The sequence below is a fragment of the Lissotriton helveticus genome, chromosome 4_1, assembly GCF_964261635.1.
Source record: "Lissotriton helveticus chromosome 4_1, aLisHel1.1, whole genome shotgun sequence".
NCBI classification, from domain to species: domain Eukaryota; kingdom Metazoa; phylum Chordata; class Amphibia; order Caudata; family Salamandridae; genus Lissotriton; species Lissotriton helveticus.
Window position 1 is genome coordinate 987,749,464 of NC_136063.1, and position 25,130 is coordinate 987,774,593.

The window sequence follows — 25,130 nt, forward strand, 5'->3', positions numbered from 1 at the left end:
CCTTTTTGCGCATTTTTTTAGCAGCCTATCTTATACTGTGTGTAATGCAAGTTTAAAATAATGACTTACATTTCACAGTGCTATCTGTCACAGAATGAGACCTCATAGCACTAAGCATCCACAAGTCACTATTCTCGACCAGGGTTCATTTCTGTGGCTCTCTGGTTACAGACACAGACCTCTCCCAGTGGGGTAGTGAAACTTGAGGGAGCCCCCTACAAAGTACATGGAGGGGCACCCTCACACTCTGGACCCAGTCAGGAGCTCTCAGACCAGGGGCCTGCCAACCGTGCACAGCACCAGAGGGGGCCCTCTGGATCTTGGAACCCCCAGCACAGTCGGGGCTAATGTTATGCCATTGACCTTTGCAGCGTATTAACTAATAGAGGTTTCATAATGTACGATTGTACATTTCCCACCAATTAACTTGAATTTCACTAAAGTTATTTTTAATCTGAACTGTGTTTTTTGTATGTAGTGAAAGACTGAAAAAAATGGAAGAATATTTTGTTTTTTTTGGCCATGACTTTGACCTCGCTCCCAAACTCACTCACCCGCCCTCCATTGAACACAGCATCACAGTTCATTCTCAGAATCCATTTCTGTACCTATATACAGAAGGTGTAATGTACTATCTCCTATGCTTGGTTGAGAGTCCACATAGATAACTTGCCCAAAAAGATTATCTTCAGAAGGCTTCTTTTGAAGAAATGTTATACTACTGGGGCAGAAAGGGCGTTGCACCAGAGTCTACTCCTCTGTTGGCAGATACGAACTCTAATCTTCTGAGTGGTCCCGCCAATGTAGAGCAGCTTGTACAGATAGAGAACTGCATGCAAAACATACATTATTAGTGTTACAGTTAGAGACATTTCTCAATGTAAATCTGATGCTGCTACAGGTAAACATCCTTGGTTTTAATTGTAAATTGACATGTGCTGAACTGGCTAATTGTTGAGTGCCCTACTAATAGTATAACGCTCCATAGATCAGTGATGGTATGTGATTGATTGTTGGAAGGGAGTTGGGCCCCAAAAAAAACATTTTTTAATGTAGCCTTTTTCAAGGCGAACATTGCAGGCTCAAGTGCAAGATCCTCGTCTGTCAAGATATGTTAATATTCTTTTTATACAATTTGTTTGATCCCCTTTCAGAGGGCCACAGGGTAGATGGGTTACTAGCCCCCATAGAGGTGGTGTTTTTTTTTTACTTCTGCTGTCCTGGTGCACAGTCATCTATGAGCTCTGCACAACTGACACAAGGTTGACACAGTCAGCATTTGACTCTCATTGGTAGCGTGGGTCAAGCAGTCCAAGGCTTTTAAGGGGGAGGTAGAGTGCCGGTGCAGGAGTGAACATACAACTCAATGCACCATCAAGCAACCCCAATGATTCCAGCCCATCACAATACTGAGTTTTATGAAAAAAACAAGAATTTATTACACACACCAGTTCAAATCTACCACAGTGAAATAACTCGTCCCCTTGCAGCACCACTTTTAGCACTTTTAGTCCTTCCTCCCTGGGCCCATTTCCCTGTTCTGAAGTGTCCAGGTCACATGTAAGGTGGCTCTCCTCTAAGTGTTGCTCTAGGCTTCTGATTGCTGCGTTCATAGCCAGTGCATGCGAATCTCTTACACTGTTCTCACATGTGGCGCATTGTGCCTTAGTCCCCAAGTCTTAATAAACCCCTTCACAATGTGTCTTACACAGGTGGTAGTAACAGCCCAACAGTCCCCTTCTATGCTCCAGTCTGTGTCCCAATGATTTCAAGTGCTGGGATGGAAGTGCTGTAACCTGGCTTGGTGCAGAGTACCTTCAGCGATGTGGAAACCTTCTCTGGAGGTGAAGGGCCCCTTTGGCAGGAGTCAGTTGTCCAGCAGGAAGGCATGAGTCTTCCGCTCTTGCAGAGCCCTCCTCTACAGGCAGGCAGTAGACGGCAGTTCCAGCTCCCAAGCAGCTTAAGCTTGGTGGTGCACACACAGGGTGCTGGGCCTCACTCCTTCCAGACTCGCCTCACATATGTCTTGGCATGGAGGCAGGTAGGCTGGTGCACCAATCTCAGGGCAAGTGCTCTTGGGGTCCTGCCCAGTGTCCACCTGCCCAGCTGGGAGAACAGCAGACCTCGAACCCTGTTCCTGGTTGTAGTAGCTGAAGTTGTGGTTATCATATTACAGCTCTGAATAACAAATGGACCTTCAGTTTCCACTTTTATACAGTCGCTCCAGAGACAAATGTGATTTAGTGCCTTGACCTTTAAAATTCGTGTTGTGAGGCTCTTTGACACACCCACTCCTTGATTCTGTTCTTAGTCCAAGAGCCTGTCAGCCTCAGAAGGGGTTGCACCAGAGCTGATGGACCAACAACTCAGGGCATGGATGTAGCAAAGGGTTACACCTGGGTGTCAGTCCACAGCGACAAATGGCTCTCAAAGTTTCAAAGGAATAAGCCTCCCATATTTTATTATTTTGTATTCCTGCATTGTGTACCTTATCAGTCCCACGATCTACCATAAAACTTGCACTTTAATCTCCCTGCCCAGCACCCTTCCTGAATCATAATATACTTTTTAATACATTTAATGCGTGCAGGGGATGCTCTGCTCCCAGTGTAGCTCTTCCCCCAGCACAAGGAATGTCTGCAATTCACATTTCCTGTCTGGGTCTGCAGTCTAGACCTCCATCTTAGCATTTTCAAGGTTCTGGGCTTCTCAAAAGGGAACCCACAGACCTCCATTTTATGTACTCTCACAGGCGATATGCATTCTCTAGCACACACAAACATTTGTGCGCTTTAAAGGTCTACATTCCTTTCATGGCATCCAAGCTAGTTGCAAATACAGCAGTGGAACTACAATGGAGTGGGCCAGTAGGCTCCACTCTTATGACTTTGGATACAGCGAGGCCATTCTACTGTTGACTCAACGGGTATACTGCTACCACCGCTCTCGTAGTGGAGTGGAGTGGAGAGGTGTGGTGCAGCAGCCAGGGCAGCTGACTTCGGAGCACAGGGCTCTTGGTTCGATCCCCGGCTCCGGCGGCAGCTCAGCTCAGCACCATGTGACTCTGGGCAATAGCTCACTTAATTTCCACAATGGCCCCAGTGCCTTGAGACCTGTAGGGTGAGTAGTTCACTCTTTACAACAAATGCGGATTTACATTTCTCATACTCGAAAACGCTGGGTGAGGGAAGTAGTCCAACCCATTCTGAGGGAAGTGCTCTAGAGGCTCATCCTGTTAAATGGTAGACCGAAGCCCAAAACAGGTTGGTCTAGGTCATGGCACACACTCATAAGCTGTGTTTGTTGCATGAACAATTTTGTAACCAGGTTCCAGATCTACATGCAGTTGAGGCAGCCTGGGCTGAGATGCACATCTGTTACCATGCAGGTGACTTTTCCTTGCCAACACATTTTGTCACAAAATTTGATTCAGTAGAAAAAGATTGGGGTTTGTTTTTTGATCTGGAATCAGGAGAGCATCTCTGGGACAGTACCAGGCTCTTTGTGTAGAGTGCTTCACAAGTCGTTTTAGATATACTTAGTAGTAATTTGGTAGACACTTTTTTGTTTGCAATTCTGTCTAATACTAAAGAATTGGTTATAGGGGAGGGAGTCATGGAAAAATCTGGGTTGATAACTCGAGTATGTAAGTAAGGTGTTGCTTGCAGTGGGTTTGCAGGAGAGTGTAGTGTAGAGACAATCATACTCATATTTGACAGCGAGGTCAAGGTAGGATTACTCAGAATTGTGACGATGCATTGTGAATTTCAGACCCTTATAACAAAGTTTGAGCCATTCTCTGGAATCTTCATGAAGGGAATCTGTCCCCTGCCAAATTAAAAAGACATCATCAGTGTAAGACCTGTCAGTCCGAGGGCGGTCTACCCCCAAATATTTTGCCTTCTCTCCTCCTGTTTTGCTGAATTTGCTTTTGTTGGCACTAGTATTGTGTGCACTTTACCACTGTTACCCAGTGCTAATGCACCTGTGCTCACTTCCTAAAACATGGTAAAATTGACTTACTCCTGATTGGCATACTTAATTTACTTATAAGTCCCTAGTAAAATTATATACCATATACCTGAAGAACCGTTAAAACCCACTTACTGGGTCTCGGTGGCGGGGGAACCACCCAAGTCTTCCATACCTTCCATACTTAGTAAAAGGAGACATAGGAGCCTTCATCTGCAGGAGGAACCCAGATTTATTCAATAGCCCGGGCTATGGAACAGAGTCCCAAGCTAGTCAGAGACAAGACAGAGGAGGCTGCTGCTTTACTCCGGAGCTTACAAGCCTTTTATACTTTTTCATTCCAGTCTTTTGGCTGTTAGTTCATTGTGGATCTAAGCGTGCATCCTGAGTATCCAGTGGGAGTAATGCGGCAGGGTTTAATACAGTGCATCTTTTGATGTTAATGTGGCTGGCAAAGAGTGTCAGTTCATATCCTGTGAGCCGTGTGCTAGTGAGGTACTGTGTCTTGGTGTTATTAAGGAGGGTAACTACAGAATGGGGGACCATCAGAGTCAGGGGGGAGTTCATGATGATCCCCGCACTCTGACGGACAATGAGGGCGGCCGCAGCGGTCGCCCGTAGGCATCCTGGGAGAACCCTTGCAACAGGATCTAAGGTGGCTCAAAAATAGGCACATGGCCGATGGTGACCTCCGAACATCTGGGTCAAGACAGCGCATGCACAGCCGTCTGTCTCATGTAGAAAAAGAAACAATTGTTTGTTATAATCAGGAGTACCGAGGACTGGAGCAGTACACAGAGCCTTTTTTTAAATCTTGGAAGGCCTGTGCATGCTCTCTAGTCCAAGGAAAGGAACTGTCTCATATGTCTTTAGTGGTGAGGGTAAGAAGAGGTTTGACCATGGCCGAAAAATTGGAAATCCACTGTCTACAGTATGAGGTTAGGCGTATGAAGGCGCGTACCTGCTTTTGTGTTCGTGGGGCCGTCATAGCATTGATAATGGCTACACGATCAACGGTGAGCTGTCTTCCCTCCTTCGAGAGGAGATGACCTAAATAGGTCACCGTCTCTTGACAAAACTGAAGCTTTTTCAAAGAGACTTTGCTATTATGGAGGGCAAGGTGGCGTAGCAAACAGAGAGTAGCTTCTTTACATGCTGGGGCAGAATTTGCAGCAATGAGGTCTTCTACATATTGTAATAGTGTGGAATTATCAGGGAGTTCCAAGGAATCTAGTTGACTTTTTAGGGCTTGACTATAGATACTGGGGCTCTCGGTGAAACCTTGAAGGGCACGGCAAAAACAAAAGCTCCCCCCACCAAGAGAGAAACCAAAAAAATGTCTGCTGTCAGGATGTATAGGAATGCTGAAAAAATCATTCTTCAGGTCTATGACAGAAAAGTGCGTGGCATCAGAAGGGACCATCGTTAAGAGGGCTGTAATGTCGGGGACAACAGGATATTGGGAGATTGTTATTTTGTTAAGGGCTCTCAGGTCAATCACAAATCTGAATATTTTAGGGGAGAGAGCATCTCCATTGGTCCTTTTAAGAACGGGAATAATAGGACTGCTACAGATATTGCCACATGTCTCCTCCACTACTCCCTTGTCCATTAATTCAGATATTATTGTTAAAAGGGCCATTTCTCCTTCCGCGGGCAGTCGATACTGCCGGAGGCGGGGGAAAAGTGCACCTGGCTGGATGCGTACCACATGAGGGGATATGTTGAGACACCCTACATCAGTGTCTGATGATGCCCAGAGGGGGGAAGGTAAAGACTGCAATTCTGGTGGGAGGGGACCTTACAGGTACATATAGGAAGCTGTGGTGGGAGAAATTGTTAGGGATACACCTTGGGGACTACATGATATGGTTGCATACAGAGCTTTCAGTAAATCCATGCCTAACAAGTTTTTACTCCAACCTGTAGTAAGGACCAAGGGAGCATCAACATGTGCAGGTCCAATATCGAGAGGAAGGGGTTCAGAGACAGGGCTGCAAAACCCACGGAGACATTCATATTGCCAGAAAGGGGTGCCTCCGGAACTGACAGACGTGCAATAGAAAACCTGGTGGCCCCAGTATCCAAAAGGAAATTCTGATTGTTCCCCACAACTGACATTTGAACATACGGGTCCCTTTGATCCACTGGAATTTGCACTCTGGTAATACCCCTTTCCTGGCTGTCCTATGCTTTGTAGGACCCTGTCTCATCAACTTCATCATAATCATCATTGTAATAAATGCGTGTTGCTTCGTACCCATCAAACCTATTGGCCGGGCACTGCCGGATGGGGGCGTCATCCCTGGGCCTGCGTTCTTTATCCTGTGGATGGGGCAGGTCATGGTCCCTAGTCGGCCTCCCCTCCCTGGGAGCGCGAGGCTGAGTCTTCCCTGATTGGATGTTTTCAGCTAACACAGGACACTCATCTATCCATTGGCCGTGCCCCTTACAATAAGCACACTAATCTGTTTGGAGGGCTCCCGTACGTTGAGGACTGGAGGGGGTAGACTGGCGAGCCCTCGGAGAGGGTTGGGGTTGAGGTCTGAAATACCCATGGGCATCGGGACCTCGGGGAGAGTTAGCCTGCTGCAGAAGTGCCTTAGTCTTAAGATCCCTAACCTTCTTACTTTCCTTGTCTCTATCTTCATTCTCTCTATTCTCGTGATATTGTGCCATAGCCAAGATACCAGTCATAGTTTGGGCAGACCACGTACTTTCAACTTTCTTAAGCCTGGTGGAGATCTCAGGAAGCAAGTTGCTGACAAACCTATCGACGAACATTGGGCCAGAACCTGGGGTCAGGGGATCCAAACCACTATGTCCATTGTATTCTGCCTCAAAATGGATAAAGAAGTCAGCCACATTCTCATCTTTTCGCTGCCTACAGGCTTTTATTTTATCCCAGTTAATGACAGTTTCCAGCAAAAGTGTTTTCATAAATGTTATTATTTTACCGGGCAAAGTCATGATGGCAGCTTCTGGTTTAGTCCCTCCTACCCTTGCTTCTTCCATAGCCTCTAGGTCAGCCCATTTACCTACCAAACGCTACTTCATGGTCAGTATGTCGAATTTTGTCCCAAATTTCAGTGGGGACAACTGTACCAAAAAGTAAATCTATATCCTCAAGAACGAGAGTACCTGCAGATATAATCTGACCTAATTCTCTGTAAAAGGCAGCCGGATTCTTCCGGGGATCTGGTAATTGTCCTTTTAACTGCATTACTTCTGACCTTTTCCAAGGAACATGAACCCAAAGCCTGCGCCAGTGTGCCTCAACAGCCCCTCGGACATTATTTTCGGCATCGGTAAGTGCGTTAACAAAGACATGGGCCGCCTCTCTCATTGGCATAGCTGTTTCTAGGGTGGTGTTGGGAAAAGCGGTCATATCACGGTAAGCCATTAAAGCCGACATAGTGCCAAACATCCCCTCTCCCTGAACATCGCCTCTTCTTATTTGCAGCCTAAGGTCCATTAATCCGGTGGGTATCTGCATAAGCGCATTCTCAAATCTTTGCATGACCAGGGTACACATGTATTCAGCCCAGGTGGTTTGTTCCATAATTGTCCACTGGGAAAAGGTGGAACATATTTCTTTAAATGCATAAATATTCCCGTTATTTATCCAACATTCACACTGTTGCCTCTGTAGGTCATTTTCTCGAAGGGACGAAAAGCTGACTGCAGAGCGCAAGGAGGCCAGTCGGGGGAATTCAACAATTTATATAAATCCTGCTTAACTGTAGACCACGGGGAAGCAGGGAAAGGGCATGTAGGGGTAAAGCCGTAGGGGTTGGGTGGATGGAGACTTGTTGTCATTCCCGCAGCGAGGACAGGGTTATAGGAAAAATTAGGAGGGTTAGTGTGACAGGGAGAACAGTAAGAGGGGCAGTGGGGGCAGGAGTGGGCTGTTGCTGCGGGACATGCGGGGTGTGAGGCGTCAGGGCAGGGTACATTGGGGCATATGCAGGAAGGCTTTCTAGCATGGTATCAAGCAAAGAATCACCTTCTTCTCCCCCTTCGATATGGCCCTTTCCTTTCTCCTCACGAGCTGGATAACATTTTTGTACCTGGGCCCCATGCTCCCTATCGGCTATTTCTACTGATTTTGTCATTTGATATTGTAAATTTTCTCTGGCGTGGTCGGCCATTGATATACGTTCTTGTTTTCTTTCTTGAGCCTTCTGCTTTCTAGCTCTCTGCTCTATCTCTTTCCTCCAAAATCAGACAGATTCAACCATAGACGTGCGCGTTTTCCTTTTCATTAATTGTTCCTATAAGTTGGCAAGAACTTGGGAATTAAAGGAGCCATAAAGTGGCCACTGTAATTCCGCGTTACTTTGTTTCGTATATTTTACCCAGAATGAGGAAAACATTATTGCAGAATGGCCATGTTTAACATACATCGTATGGCCAGGGCTCTTTTCTGGAGGAAGCGGACAAGCCGCCTCCAGCTGGGAGTCCTACGTACACATACAACAACATAATTTCTTGAACTTACTACTGACTGGCATGCTTAAAAACAGATAACAGACCCCAGCGGGTTTTAAAACTCACCTTGCTTGCTTGGCTTTTGCAAAAGTCAATAACAGCAGAATCATACAGAACAGACACCAGCGGGTTTTTAAAAATTCACCTTGCTTGCTTGGCTTTGGCAAAAGTCAATAACAGCTTGGCTTTTGCGAAAGTCAATAACAGAATCATACAGACTTGGTGGGTGAACAGTCCACCCTTACCTTACAGGGGTAGTTATCTTCTGCAGACGTAGGGCTGTGTCCTGTTCCAGAAGTTATTTGCTAGGGGACTCCAGCTAGAACGTGGTCAAGCGGCCCAGACCGGGTGGGGAAAAACAGCGGGCGAGTCGTTCGGCTTACCGGATTGCAAGAATCCCTCGGGTAGGGTACCTCCATCAGGGTCTCTCCGTGCACCCCCTCACATCCACCGGGTCTGACCTTCGTGCTCGTGGAGTCCCTGTTCAGGCGCCATTTGAAGAACCGGTAAAACCCACTTACTGGGTCCCGGCGGCGGGGGAACCTCCCAAGTCTTCCATACCTTCCATACTTAGTCAAAGGAGACACAGGAGCCTTCGTCTGCAGGAGGAACCCAGATTTATTCAATAGCCCGGGCTATGAAACAGAGTCCCAAGCTAGTCAGAGACAAGACAAAGGAGGCAGCTGCTATACTCCGCAGCTTACAAGCCTTTTATACTTTTTCATTCCAGTCTTTTGGCTGTTAGTTCATTGTTCAATCAGGGCAGTGTTTGTAGTTGATAACCAGATCCAGACGGCATTTGTAGATGGTGACCTGGTCAAGGCTTGGTACACAAATCATTGTTCACTCGGCTTGATCAAGGCTCAGTCTTTCAGGTCATTGTTCAATCGCCTTGATCAAAGCCCGGTCTTTCAAGTCATTGTTTAATCACCCTGATCAAGGCCCAGCAGTCAGACCATTGTCCAGATAACCTGATCACGGTGTCAAGGATATTTACCAGGCTGGGAGCAGGAGATGGAAAACAAATCATTTACTCAGGGTGTGACTGTCTCATAGCTTTCAGTTGAACTGCAAAGAACAGGGGGGTTAGGTGTGCGACAGTTCTTGGGCAGAAATACAGGCTGCAAGATGGCTGTTGTCGTGTTACTTAGATTTTCCTCAGGCATCAGCAGAAACGACCAGGTGGGTTGTGTGGAAGTGTTTGACACGAGATGGCAATGAAAAAAACAATGGAGTCCCGGTACAAATGATGCCGATCAGAAGAACACTTTTCCTCATACCCGCGGCTTGAATAAATCAATGCTACTAGTGGGCTTTTTAGACTACTGTTTGGGGAAAGACATGGTTATTAAAGTCTCCAAATCCAAATTTAGGATAATGGAATCAAAGTCTGTAATAAGGTGCTCCTTTTTCATGACTAATGAGATCCTAGAGTGAGTGAATTAGCATGACTACCTCAGCCTATGATATGACACTAAGCTGATTTAGAACTGTAGGAAGGTGGAGCAAGATTCCAAAAATGGTCCTCGGATTTATAATATTAAATCCCTAGCTCAGCCCTGGTAGAGTGGCAAAGAGTAGTCGGGAACTTCTGGTTCTGGTGTTAATTGAGGGTCGGAGGAAACGTGAGTCTGCACTACACTGATTAATGTGGGCTCACACCCGACCCTCGCTCAAAACAGGGACCTATCTTTGTTTCAGCAAAAAGTGCCGGGACAGTGCTTGAATCAGGGATTGCTGGTCACTAGGATCGGACTGGGAACCAAAACCGGCCCTGACAAAGTGCTCGGCCGGCTCCCCTCCCCCCGGGGGAGGGGGGGGGGTTGGAGGTGCCGCCGAGCTCTTTGCCAGGGCCGGTTTTTGGCCGATTTTGTTGCAGGTCCGATTTTGCAGCTTTGCTGCAAAAACGGTCCTGTAACAAAAACGGCACCCAGGGGCCCCAAACCGGCCCCCCACCCATGCGGCACACCGGGGGATTGTCCGGTGCCCGCTACGGCCATTCCGGCCCTGCTGGTCACCCTATATCCCTCAGACTACACCGATCTTACTAACTCACAATCCATTACAGCAGAGAAAACGCTCAATTACACAACTCATCACAGTGAAGCTGTTTCTCAGGTCACACAGAACTACGGACTTAAACTTGAGACAACAGGGATATCCCTAATGTTATGTAGGCCCTACTGACTCACAGCTGAGACAGCAGACATGTCCCTTCGGATACACATATCCTATTGGTCCATGCTCTTACACATCTAAGAGGGTTACTCAGATCTAAAAGGCTCAAGTCTCAGACAGCAGACACATACCTGTGTGTTATTATTATATGTTGTGAGGGATATTTTGGATTTTTTGCTTAAAAGCTATAGAGATGTTTAATCAATTCAAAAATTGAATAATTGAATAAATACCATCTGCAGACTACTCAGCTGCTTCAAATGAAGTGTGCCGGATCTGCAATAAAGAGGATATAAAGAGCAATAAGACAGGAAGTGAAAATGAGGGTGTATGGTCAGATTATCTATATGCCATCGAAAGCGCTAATAATTTAAAAATGACTCAAACGTGAACTCCTCTGGTCTTGAGGGGCTGAGAGCCCGGACATCCTTGGGGAACGTGAACCACTGAAAGGGCCAGTTTCTTTTACTTTCTGGATTTGCACAGATCCATTGGCTCACGTCTGCTATTGACCTCGGTGCACACAGCCACCCACACAGGTGAATGAAGATACAAGGGTCCTGGCCCAAGAGAGGGGGAGGACAGCGTGCCATTAAGGCATCACAGAGGGCGAAGAGTCACAATCCTGCAGGGCCTTGGCCGGCGTTGGCATTTAGAACCACTGTACAGAAGAGGTTTCCAAGCACAGGAATGTGGGGGGGAAAACTCGTGCATTCTCCCATTTTACTGATAAACAATTCTAAACAAAAGGCAATTAGAGTTTTGCAATCAGTGACTTGAACTCGCACATTCATGGGGTACGGTTTTGTGCCTACCCGACTGTCCCCTTAGTCTGTCTCAAGCTGCTAGAGGACAGAAGTTTGGAAATCTTTGGTGTGAGACTCCTGGATCTGAATCGGGGTCCTTGTGACTCAACAGCCCAGTCAGGAAAAATGTCCGCAGAAGGATGGAGGCAGCAGGGACATCTTAAGTATTTTGGGGGTCCGGGCCAAACGTATTTTGGGGGCCCTTTTCATAACAGCTTTGAATTTAAGATCCACTTTCAGCTCTTTCATGCTCTCTTTGGCCAGGTCACCGCCAGTGCACAGGCACTCTCCAAATTCTGAATGTGTTTGTATCCAATATTCAGGCATAGTGACACGTGTTTTCAATATTCTAACACAGCTGCAGTTTACTAATATTATTGCAAATAATCTCTGTGACACCTTCCCATTTCTAATATGTGAGGGCCTGTTTCGATCTAAAATGAACTTTTTGTATGGCTGTTGCATGAAACATAAACACATTTTCTGCAAAATGTAATACTCTCACTCATCACCCACATTAAAAATAAATGAAAGGAAACCGGTATTTAAAACAATCTGTTTGGGAATTTGTAAAGGTCATTCCGGCAATTCACTCTGCAAAACAGAGCTGGATCGAGAAGGGGACCCCTGAAAGATTAGGGCCCTGGGTCAGAGCCCACTTTGCCCATGTCTCAAAACGTCTCTGGGGGGCAGACGGCACAAGTCTATGCCAGCCAGGCAGCGGATCTGTGTGGGACTGGCTCATAAAACTCTCAAAAGCTCTCCCATTGGTCATTGGGTGCATTGTAGAGAAGGCTTTTTTGGCCAGGCCTGTTGATATGATGAGCCAGTTCAAGACTGGGTCACTTGCTTCACTGCCTCCTTACACCGATAGCAGCCCTCAGTGCAGAAGGTGATATTACTCAGCGGTGACAAACAGTGGTTGCACACGAGCCAACTCTCCCAGTTTGAGGATCACAATGTTTTATCACTGACAGAAACATTTATTTAATTAGATTTCCTTCAAATGTCCAGCATTTCAGTGGAAGGAGATGTGGTAAATAAATTACTGAACTTTTTTTCAAATTTCTTTCTTTTGGCTCTTCTCAAATGGTGGCATGCATGTGGGCTCGGAGGCCAGGTGGTCTGGGGACATCTAGTTGGGGCTGCTGTGGTTCGTGTGGGCAATACCCTTACTTAAGAAAGACGAGGGGCATCAGGACTGTCTGAGCCCTTGCTCCGCTGCAGCAGGGGCATCACAAATCAAGTGATCGCTTAAGGAGAGACACGCTATGGGCATGCAGGCACAGGCAGAGAAAATTTGACCACCCGCAGTGGTGACTGATTTGGCACTGGTGGCAAATGTCATCCTAAAGTCTGGGAGAGCCAAGCAAGTGAATCCAACCTTCTTTTGGAGGTGTTTGGGAGGTTGGGGTTTGTGTCCCCAGGATTAAAATAATAATAATAATAATATGACCAAATGATGCACTTTACACTATTATTTTCTCATAAATTGGGGAATAATCCAGAGGTTCTCAAGATGTTATAATAAAATAGTTCAATGTCGTTTTGGTGTGCAAGGCAAACCGTACCTTCCCAAGGGGTCGTGGAACTCGTTGTCTGTAAGAAAACTGACAGTGAAGCAGTGTATCTAAAAACAAATATCATGGTCTACATTTGGAGGACTCTGACACTTTGATCTGAGCGGGCAAGACTAAGCAAGGATGTGATCTTACAGAACAGGTGGGGTATTCAGGTGCTCTTGAGGTAGAAATGCATTGTCTAGAGCATATTATGGCATACTTTATTAGACATTTTGTATTTTTATAATACACAAAGGTCTGACTAGGCGTGAGGGTTTCCTACTCAAGCATCAACCACAATCTCTGTCAGAGTGAAACACAAGCAAACCCCAAATTAAGCAGTGCTTAAGCCTCTGGTAGCTTGGCACAAAAGCAGTCAAGCTTAACTTAAAGGCAAAGTGTAAAATATTTATGCAGCACTTAAACAGCACTAAAGTGAAAACTGAACACAAGAACAATTTAGACAAATGGAATATAATTTAATGAATCACCTGAGACCTAAAGGACAAAAAAAACAAATCAGTATAACCGGAGATATGCAATTTCAAATTTGTAAGTAAAAATAGTGCCTAGAAGGACAAAGCACTGACCTGTGGATATCTAGTCACGCCAGACGGAGACAAAGTCATAAGTTTAGGCCGACTGTGATGGAGTGCATCCGGATACAGGGACCAAAGTAGGCCTCCTTAGCAAAAACGACCTTAAATCTTGGTTTTTGGTGTTGCGAGATACCGTGCCAAGGTTGCTTCATGTAGAGGCAGTTCCGATGAGCTGTGAGGCTACAATGTGCAGTCCTACATCGTCATCGAGGCTGTCGTCATTGAGGGGCCTACGATGTGAAGGCCTGCATCGGGGATGCATCATGCAGTGGGTTCCTGAGGAGATTGTGGGCTGCAATGCAAGGTCTGCGTCGGGGGTGTGTTATGCTGCAGTGGTTCTGTTGCGGCTGCAAGGAAATGATTTGTGCTTCCTCAGTTCTGCTTCAAAGGACTACAGCTGGGCTGGTAAAACACCTTCAGGCCTACTTTTAAGGGTCCAGAACTGGGATGGCACCACTTGGAGGGTAGGAATCACTGCAGACAGAGTACAGGTGCTGGGTTCAAGGTGATTGGAGCTTTTTCTGTCGTTCAGGCTTTGATCAGGAGGCCAGCCAACAAGCCTGAAGAGTTACTCGGGTGGTCCTGGGTGAAGGTCCGGTCCTTTGACTCAGGCAGCAGGTACCAGGGCAGCAGGGCACCAGAGTAGCAGTTCTTCTTGCAGAGCAGCACAGCAGCCCTTGTGAGCCTTCCACCGGTCCAGGACTGCATTGAAGAGTTGAGTCTGAGGGTCCATGTTTTATAGTTGGCACCCCATTTGAAGTAGGAAAAGGTCTGGAGGTATCAACCCCCAAAAGGGCTTGTCATTTCCTGCCCCCCTACCCTGGCCCCAGCTTTTCTGGGTTACAAAAGACTAGTGTCAAACCCTTTGTAAATGTGCTCAGGCAGAGATTTTGTGGTGTTCAAGTGTGGTGGTAACAGCTTCTCCCCCTCATCAAGTCAAAGATAGCCCATCCTGCTAACACCTATTCTCCTTTGTCTCACTGTCTAGGAGCAAAACACAAAGTTCAACTGCCAACTACACCTAGCAATGTGACCCAGGATACAGGCCGCAGGCACCAAATGGTTTGGACAAGAAAATGGCAAGTTTCTAAAAGTGGCGTTTTCAGATTTTCACCTTTCAATCCAACTTTACCATAAAAGAGTGTTTTAAATTACAATTCTTTAGATACCAAACTCAATATTCCTACCTGCTCCCAATTGAAAGTTAACACTTATTAAAAGTGCTAAGTTAACCAAGCCAATGTTGTCCTATTGAACAGGTAGGCCTTGCAGTAGTGAAAAATGAATGTAAGAGTTTTTCGTTACCAGGACATATAAAAGTTAAAAGTACAAGTCCAACTATTTAAATACAATGCACCCTGCACTCTGGGCTGTTTAAGGCCTCCCATAATGATGACATATGCATTAAAAAGAAAGGTTTAGGCCTGGCACAATGTTTATTTTTGAATCTGGTGTGGGCAGGATCACCTTACCACCAAAATGCACGCTCAATGTAGCATGAAACACACCGGTTTCTTCTAGAGTTTGATTTTTATTCCCTTAGGCAATTTGTTACCCATTCTAGGATCTTAATTCAGTTCATATTCAATGTTATTTGCAAACATAATCTTCTTCTTATGGTGCAATTTTCAAGTTAGTTCACATTTTTATCAAAACCCAATGCATTTCGGGTCAACAACGAATGACCCTTGGGTCTGTAAAGAAATGAGACAGGACCTGATCAGTTATTCCACTAAATCATACACATTGCTACAATCAAATAAATAAATAATACTGTCATTATCAACGATCTTTCTACATGATTTGTAAAGTGCTCCAAAAAATCAAAAATCAGTAATGTTTATAAAACAGTGGGTGAATCACGGGGCGGTGAAATACCATGCAATATTCAGCGTGTTTACTGAAACACAAACGAAGTTCAAAACCATAGATGACAAACACTGTAGTCTGATCGGGTGAGTTAGCTAACAACATGGTGACGCGCTAACTGTTACAGCATCGAGGGATCATATGCATTGGATCCAATAGCTTACCGGGGACTGGAAGCAGAGTCTCCACACTTTTCATGAACAACAGCTATGCGGAAATCAAATTTACGCGCGGAATACAAATAAACAGACTCGGACTGAGTCGGTCACGTGATCGGGATCACAACCAATGGGTGCACACAGAATACATAAAATCCATGTCATGTGATACGAGTATCGCGGCTTCAGCAGGAAATGTACAGCAATTGGAGAATAATAAAGATTCATGAAAAAAGATCGTTATTCCACAACATCTAATGACCAAGCAATAAAATATAAGTGAAAAATAATGAAAAACAAAACTAGAATGAGAAGTATCACATTATAAACAATGGTGGCGATTCATGAGTAAGTTAAGGCTTATGGTGAGGAACCCAGAATAAGTCTATAGTCAATGTGGGTTACTTTTTCTTGGATGTTTATAAAAAGCACGAATATTCTATCCGATCATTCAAACCCATGGGCTGGGTGGAGTTCAATTTTTTAATCCAAAAGTATTCAGCCCTTAGTCTTTCTCCTAATTCTGCTAGAATATTCGTGCTTTTTATAAACATCCAAGCAAAAGTAACCCACATTGACTATAGACTTATTCTGGGTTCCTCGCCATAAGCCTTAACTTACTCATGAATCGCCACTATTGTTTATAATGTGATACTTCTCATTCTAGTTTTGTTTTTCATTATTTTTCACTTATATTTTATTGCTTGGTCATTAGATGTTGTGGAATAACGATCTTTTTCATGAATCTTTATTATTCTCCAATTGCTGTACATTTCCTGCTGAAGCCGCGATACTCATATCACATGACATGGATTTTATGTATTCTGTGTGCACCCATTGGTTGTGATCCCGATCACGTGACCGACTCAGTCCGAGTCTGTTTATTTGTATTCCGCGCGTAAATTTCATTTCCGCATAGCTGTTGTTCATGAAAAGTGTGGAGACTCTGCTTCCAGTCCACGGTAAGCTATTGGATCCAATGCATATGATCCCTCGGTGCTGTAACAGTTAGGGCGTCACCATGTTGTTAGCGAACTCACCCGAGCAGACTACAGTTTTTGTCATCTATTGTTTTGAACTTCGTTTGTGTTTCAGTAAACACGCTGAATATTGCATGGTATTTCACCGCCCCGTGATTCACCCACCGTTTTATAAACATTACCGATTTTTGATTTTTTGGAGCACCTTACAAATCATGTAGAAAGAGCGTTGATAATGACAGTATTATTTATTTATTTGATTGTAGCAATGTGTATGATTTAGTGGAGTAACTGATCAGGTCCTGTCTCATTTCTTTACAGACCCCTGATGAAGGGTCATTCGTTGTTGACCCGAAATGCATTGGGTTTTGATAAAAATGTGAACTAACTTGAAAATTGCACCATAAGAAGAAGATTATGTTTGCAAATAACATTGAATATGAACTGAATTAAGATCCTAGAATGGATTAAAAATTGCCTAATGGAATAAAAATCAAACTCTAGAAGAAACCGGTGTGTTTCATGCTACATTGAGCGCGCATTTTGGTGGTAAGGTTATCCTGCCCACACCAGATTCACATTTCAAAGGCACGGCTAGACGACGTGTGACAAAAGCAGCGCCAACCTAAACATTGTTATTACTGTGTGATTACTTTAGAAAAAAACGAGTGCACGGGAATAAAACGTACTTCTTATTGAACAATGTTTATTTTGCCAGGTCGAAATAGCAGTTTAGACTGCCCACACACGATGCAGTGGAAGGGCTGAGACAATTGTGAAGGGCCACTTAAATGGGTGACATAATTAGTGCTGCAGAACCACGAGTAGCATTTAATTTAATTTACAGACCCTGGGTAAATGTAGTACCACTGTATTAAGGAATTACCAGTAAATTAAATGTGACAATTTGGCATAAGCCAATTTTACCATGTTTAAGGGAAAGTGTGCAGAATCTTAAAAGCCAACAAAAATGGGTTCAGAAAGCAGGAGGGTGAAGGCAAAAGGTTTGGGGATGATCTTGCAGAATATGGCGCATCACCAAAATTAAATTGAGATTCAAAATCTGGCTCCAAGATGAGAACCTCATTACTAGAGCTATGTAGTTAAATTTGAAAGTACTCACGTCAAAAGTTTCCCAGACATGATGGCGTCTACGACAGTGAGTATTAAGGAGCACTCTAGTTAATTGTCAGTGGAGGTGTGCTGTCATCTGTTTAGAAATTAGATTGTTTTAGAGATGTTTGATGTGGCAAAGTTTAAAGAACTGCACATGTTTAGATGGGCCCATCCATGGAGACATGAAGAATGGCTCAAGTAATACTACAACTTTGGGGAACATCAGCAATTCAGATTTCTATCTCTCTAGCTTTTGGAAGTGCCTTCTGACCAAGTTGTGGCCTGAATGCGGATGTGCCGCTTGCAGTGTTTGTTCTATTGTCCTTGTTTTTCAATGTCATGTGTTTCCTGAATAAATATTATTGGTTGCAAAAATTAAATGTAGTGAAAACCTGACTGAACGAAAGAGGAGTTTTTGTGAAAGTATGGGTCACATCGGAGCTTGAATCAAAAGATCTTAGTAGAAAATGCAACAATGCCATGTTTGGAGATAGCACAAGATGTTAAGGAGTAAGATTTAACACAATCCCTTTCTAAGACCATTATCCCCATCCAGTGATCCTTTTTGGTAAAAACCACTGCGCTAAATGTCTTTGCTGGCAAAATCAATGAGGGGCACACTCTCCTATAACAAAAAACAATAGAAACATAGCTGCATATTACTGCTCATTTTGCTGTGGTTGTTTTCAGAGAAAATACCTTGCTGTGTTCTTTTCAGATTCAGTGATGTTGCACCAGTAGTTATAGAAAACTAGTGGAGAACTCAGAACCAGATTACTTATTGATGTCTAGTAATGCTAGTAATCTCCACTCCTGCAGCTCTCTTCTAAGCCCCATGATGATACGCGTTACGATTGTGGGAGGTATTCTGCTTCCATTTCTACAGCATGACTTTTTTTTTAACAAAAAAAGTTTATTTTCTTATGTCCGGTTCCAGTGGACATAGATTGAGCCTAGATAACTGCAGCGGTCTAGGAAAGGAGGTCTTTTACAGCTGTTTGAGGACACACTTAGGGGCTTATTTATGAGAGCGCTGCATCACTTTTGCTCCATGTAAAGTGATACATGTGTGACGCAGGGCTCTCTTAAAGATGTTAGAAGCCACGCAAAGCCACAGATCGCTGTGTCCCCTTACTCTGCACCCAGGAGGGCATTCCATTGCAGTGGGTTTTCCCATGCAACACCCATGGAATTTGACACTGCCCCAGATTTACAAAGTGACATAAGTTGGGGAAGTGTCAAATCTGTATGATTCCTGAGATGAGGCATAGCGAGAAGAAATATGTTTATTTCTATTCTTTCCATGTGTGCTGCATTCTGCAGCATACATAGAAAGTGGAAAACGCCTCAAAGGATTGTTTCTGTGCAGCAAGGTGCCTCTTCCTGCACAAAAACAATGTTGCCGCAAAAGAGGTTCCCTTGCACCATGGTGCAAGGGTGCCTACGTTGGCGCTAGGCTGCCGCAATGGTGCCAACGCAGGCAGAAAGGACAGAAATGCACTATGTTGCTTAAATATGGTGCATTCCTGCCTGTTCACTTTGATGTAGGACTGCACAGCAAGGTGGCTTGCTGCACTACCCTGCGCCAAAATGCCATAAATGAGGCCCTTAGTTCCTAGGCTAAACATCTTTCACTCTCACTTGTTTGTAATGAGGTAAAGTGGAATAAAGGCCCACCCGGTGTGCCGGACAGTCACTGTTGTGGTGTAGCACGGTTACAACGAATTTTTTACAACGCACTACCATTACATCGCAACTTTTACCACGCAAACCATTACAACGCAATGCGCTGGGGGGCGCTCTAGGATAGGGAATGTATTTAATATACTATCCAACACCTTCCCTGCTATCCACGGGGACTGGAGTTGGAATAGTAAATTAAATAATTCACTATCCAGCGCCTAAAAGCATTATGCGTTGTAATGGACTGCGTGGTAAAAACCGCGTTGTAAAGGCATGCGTGATAAAAGCATGCGTTGTAGTGACACCAATCCACTGTTGTAGACTGGCGGGTTGAACTATAATAATAAGGACTACCATGAATTAGAGGCTATGTATTTTGACTGATTGTGTATTTTGTTTACCTGAATATGTTATCCCAAGTCAAAAAGGAAGATTTTCCTGGAGTCATATTGAAGTCATACGAAGATTTTAGCTGGACTATTTCTGGAACAATGTGGTGAAGTCATCCCTAATCATTCAGAAAAATGTGTATACGGTGAAATATTTTAATGTAATGACTCTAACGCTATCTCAAAAACTTCTGTAGGATGACTTGTTGAATAAACCAATAGTCATTTTGAAGTCATCCAACGACTTTAGCTGGGCTGTTTCTGTAATGATTTGGTGAAGTCATCCCAAACCATTCAAAAATACATGTTAAGAGTGAAATATTTAAATGAAATGAGTCTAATTTTATCTCAAAAGCTACTTTAGGATGCCTTGTTGATTAAATCAATATAAAACATTGGATGATCGTTTAATGCGATACAACTTGGCAACTGACAACTTCAGGATGAGTATAGATTACAATAGGATGATTCCAGCACATGTCACTGTGCTGGAATCATCCTGTGCTGATAGGTGCTGATTGCCACAGGATGAGTGTATGGCTACTTTAGGATGATCATGAATTACTTCTGAATGATTCTATGACATTTTCAAGACAAGGACAGATTATGGGTTCAGAAAGCAGGAGGGTGAAGGCAAAAAAGTTTGGGGATGATCTTGCAGAATATGGCGCATCACCAAAATTAAATTGAGATTCAAAATCTGTGGTGGAAACATCTAGTGACAATTATATAAAATTATGAGAATTGGATACAATGTTAATATTGGTGGGTGTTGCTTTGTGAGGGGCTCTATGTGCGATGAGAGGCAACACATAAGCAAGGAAGGTCAATTGAACATCAAATCATCTATTAAAGTCATTTCCAAGATAATTTGAGGAGTCCAAGTTTGCTCAAATGTTTTCTTTTTATTTTCTCTTTTTCAGTCTTGACAGTATAACAAACAGATGCAACCAATGCGTTTCGCCCCCAAACAAGGGCTTTTTTTTCAGGGCTGTGAGCACAATTAAACAAGCATTGGCATAGCCAATAGGTCTTGCTTTTAGGACCTTTTAAGTGTTTAGGTGTGCAACAGTGATGTTGTTGCACCAAGGATACTGTGCTGGATAACTAACTCCCAAAGGCGAGACCTATTGGCTATGCCAATGCTTGTTTTTCTTTCTTTCAACCTTCAGTGCTGATCTCAGTGCCGCACCCATTAGCATTACATTATAACCTTAAAACATTCAGGGAATGTTGAACCTTAGTGATAATATGCCAGGGCTAGAGTTGGAATAGTAAGTATGACTCCTGGATTATTTTGGAGGCAGTTGCACTTCCACTAAATATTCTAGGACTGGGGTTAGACTGGGGTTAGAATAGTAAATTAGCCGAACCACGTAAACAACATTTCACATGGGTTTTCACATTTTAAAGCGAATTAGATCGTACCACAAGATGGCGCTGAAATCCAAGGCATGTTAATCTACCGTCTAGACTTAGGGCCAGATGCATCAAGCATCCATTTTGCGATTCCTTATTAGCGAAAAATAAGGAATCGCTAATAAGGAATAGCAAAATGGAATGCATCAAGCAATCACTACATAAATAGCGATTCCTTAGAATTCCTTAATTGCGACTCACAAATTGCGAGTCGCAATTAATGAATATCTCCCCATTCATTCCTATGGGCACAGAGGCCAATAGGAATGAATGGGAAGACAATCTCAATTTGCGAATCACAATTAGCGATTCGCAAATTGAGATTGCGAGTTCAAGGGTGCAGGGGTGTCCAAAGGACACCCTGTTGCACCCCTGATTTTGATCTGTGCACATATGTTGCGCACACACATGCCCTTAGGGCATGTGTGTGCGCAACACCAAACTTTAAAATATGCACAAAAGTGCATTTTTCTAAGTTTTTGCAAATTACCACGAAGTTGTACTTCGTGGTAATTTGCGTGCCCTAATAGCGAATTCGCTATTTTTGAAACTTTCATGCATTGCATTTAAGGAATCTCAATTTGAGATTCCTTAAATGCAAACAATCGCAATTTAGCGAATTTTCTATTAGCGATTTTTGCATTTGGGATGATGCATCCCAAATGCAAAAATACCGGTCGCAAAGGGGCAGATTCTGAGAATCTGCCCCTTTGCGACCAGTTTTTAGCTTGATGTATCTGGCCCTAAGTCGCAAAAACCTGTTACTTCCACAGTGTTTTGTTGTTTAAAAAAATATGCTATGGATTGCAAAATAGCGAAAAGTAAACACATTTTATTATAGTTTTAGGGCACAACTATTGAAATGGATGCTTGCAAACCTTTGTGCAAAATTAAAGTTCTACCTTTTTTTAGCTCATCTCTTTCACATTTTATTGCTTCAATTATCTAGGGTTGTACGTGCTTTTAAATGTGAATGGAAATATTATTTGTTTTCTCGTGTGCTCTTGTATCTATTGTTTGCGGCGCAAAACTACATTTTTGTTAACACGGCTCAAAATTAATATTTTCACGTAGAGCTGAACACTGGTACAAGACATGCGGCAAACTAGCTTTTTAAATGCCTAAAGTGGCATATTTAGACTGTGTGTAAGCACCAGCATTTATGTGGCATGATGATCATACCTTATATATTATCTTTCAGCTATTATTGCAACGCGTGTGATTGCATCGTAAAAGACTCCATCAATTTCCTAGACCACATAAATGGCAACAAATTTACGTTTTGTTATATGATTTTTAATAAAAACAACACCTAAAGGGAAAATGATAACTTAAGCTTGTTTAAGAAACTGACCATTTTTTTATTGTATTGCATGACAGATCAGAGAAACCTGGTGATGTCTATGAGGATGGAGCGCTCGTGGCTTGACCAAGTGAAGAAACGCTTGGAAGCTAACAAGAACATGCAAACAGCATCGCGTTTGGCGGTGTTCACTTTTGAAGCACTGCACTCGTGCCTGTGGCGGCATCCACCTTGAGGGAGCGAGCAGTGGCCATATGTTTGTAATTAACGTGGCTGCACCGCTGTTCGCTCCTGCAAGGTGGATGCCGCCACAAGCACGAGTGAGGTGCTTCAAAAGTGAAGACCGATGGCTAAAGGCCCTTGTAGCGCATGCGCGCTGCCTAGGCGAGACCTAAAAAGGACAAACAGAACTACAAAAACTAAAACACATTCCATATGAAATACATAAAAACATAAATACAGTTTAGTTCAATACTAATACACATCTTATACATAAAAAGACGAGTTAAGAACCATAAGTACATCACACCCACATTAAACCCAACAGTGACACCCAAACACTGAGTATATATCATCCTTCTAAAGACGTCTTTAATAAGAAGCCAAGATGCATAGCAAAGTCTGTGGTACATATATTTCATATTTACACCCAAATGTGTTACCCATATGTTTATCAAACACCCAAATTTCCAATAAAGATATGCCAAACAGATAATGTCATAAAAACAAGACAGAACAATTAGAAAGGATAAACATACACAAAGAATAACACATACTGATAACTATGACGAGAGAAGTTTCAGAAAATGGATGTTTCAATTAGTGAGCAGTGGAGGGTAACGTTTTGAGTGAGTGGTTCAATGTCAAACAGTAAATAAAAGCAGGGAAATCTGTTAGAGACTGTTTCAGTGAACAAGTAAGGTGTGAGTGACAGGGTGTTTTTAAGTAAGCAAGGTTTAGGATGGAAAGCTGTGAGTGACTGATTCTAGGGTGGGAAAACTGCAAGTGTCTAGGTAATTTAAGCTATTAAAGATGCAACTAAATCTTAATTTTCCAAGGAAAGTCCTAAATTATTTAGCCCCTTATCTGCTGAGGCCTTTTCATTCCCTTTTTTGGCTATTTGGGGTGCTTAAGGCTTTTATATCTTTTTACCATATAAGATGTTTATGGTATTCAATAGCGTCCTATTTTCCAAAATAATGGGGATTATAAAGGTACCCAGGGTTTGTGGAACTCCCTTCGGAGGATCGAGAAAATAGCCAAAATATAGCTAAATCTTTTGAAAACATTGATAAAGTGGCCCTGCAAAAACTTTTCATTTCCTTTCTCATGTAAAAATGGATTAACAATAGGTTTGCTGTGCCGAAATCGTTATCCACTCAGCTTTCGGGAACAAGCAGAGCTGAATCAACAAAATATTTTTACCACAGTTTTGGCATTTTTCAAAGAGGTAGCCCATTTTTCCTCATTTTTGTGCTTTCAACCTACTTCCAGTTTGTGGTGGAAACAGGTGTAAATCCCGTGGGCAATCCCTGAAAACTATATTTCTAAACAGTTGACAAAAATCTGAATTCAGCAAGGGGCCATTTGTGTAGATTCCTCAATGTTTTCCCAAATAACCTAACTGTAGAAAAAAATATTTAAAGATGAGTAGGAAAAAACAGCTCTTCGTGATGTTTTCATCTCTAACATTTTATCATGATGGCCGATTTGCAAAAATAATATACCATTTCCTCCATTAGACCCTTCTGGTTGCATGGCTATATAGGGTGTGCAGGTTGTCCAAGAACCCAAGTTATACAGAGCCAACAACTTACAATTGTTTTCGTTGTGTAAGATCAGAGCTAGTTATATGGTAAACTATAAATAAAGAAAAATGGGTATGAAGGAAACGTATAGATTCTGAAATGCATACCAGACACTGAATTCAGGAGCAGTGGTTATTTGTACATCTCTGAATTTGTGTGTACCCATACTAGCATGTGATTCAGAGGGCATTTTTCAAAATGTCTTCTTTCTTGCGCACTGGCTTCCATTTGCAAGGTAAAAATGCTAAATAAATCCAATTAGTAAGTAATTCAGTAAGTACAATAATTTATTATTCAGTTATTTAAAACCTTAACAGGGGTGCAACCAGACTGTGCAATTTAAAATCAAATAGTTAAAACATGATGTTTGCAAAAACATTGCTAACAATTACGAACATAATGTAAGTTAAAACCTCGAACTCCACTGAGGGAGGGAGTTCATTCAAATATTGAGAAAGTGCAAAGTGGTAAGAGCAGCAGACAACAATGTTATAGTTGATTCTAATGTAGAATAGCAGCAAGGTGAAGAAGTTAGTTGAAGCACAAGAGAAAGTGCAGAGTTCAAGAAGCAGTGGAACACAAGGCCTTAATTTGGATCATGTGTAGGATAGCAGCAGGGTGGTAGCACAGTATGGCACCAGAACATGGAGAAAGCAAAATAAGTTGCTTCAAGCCAGATTGGGTCCACAATTAACAACATAGTGTGTTGGTATACTTTGCTATTTTCCTTCCCTAAGCTTAGATAAAGTACTTGATGTAAAGTACAGGGCAGGATAGCTGGGAAAATGCGACAGAAT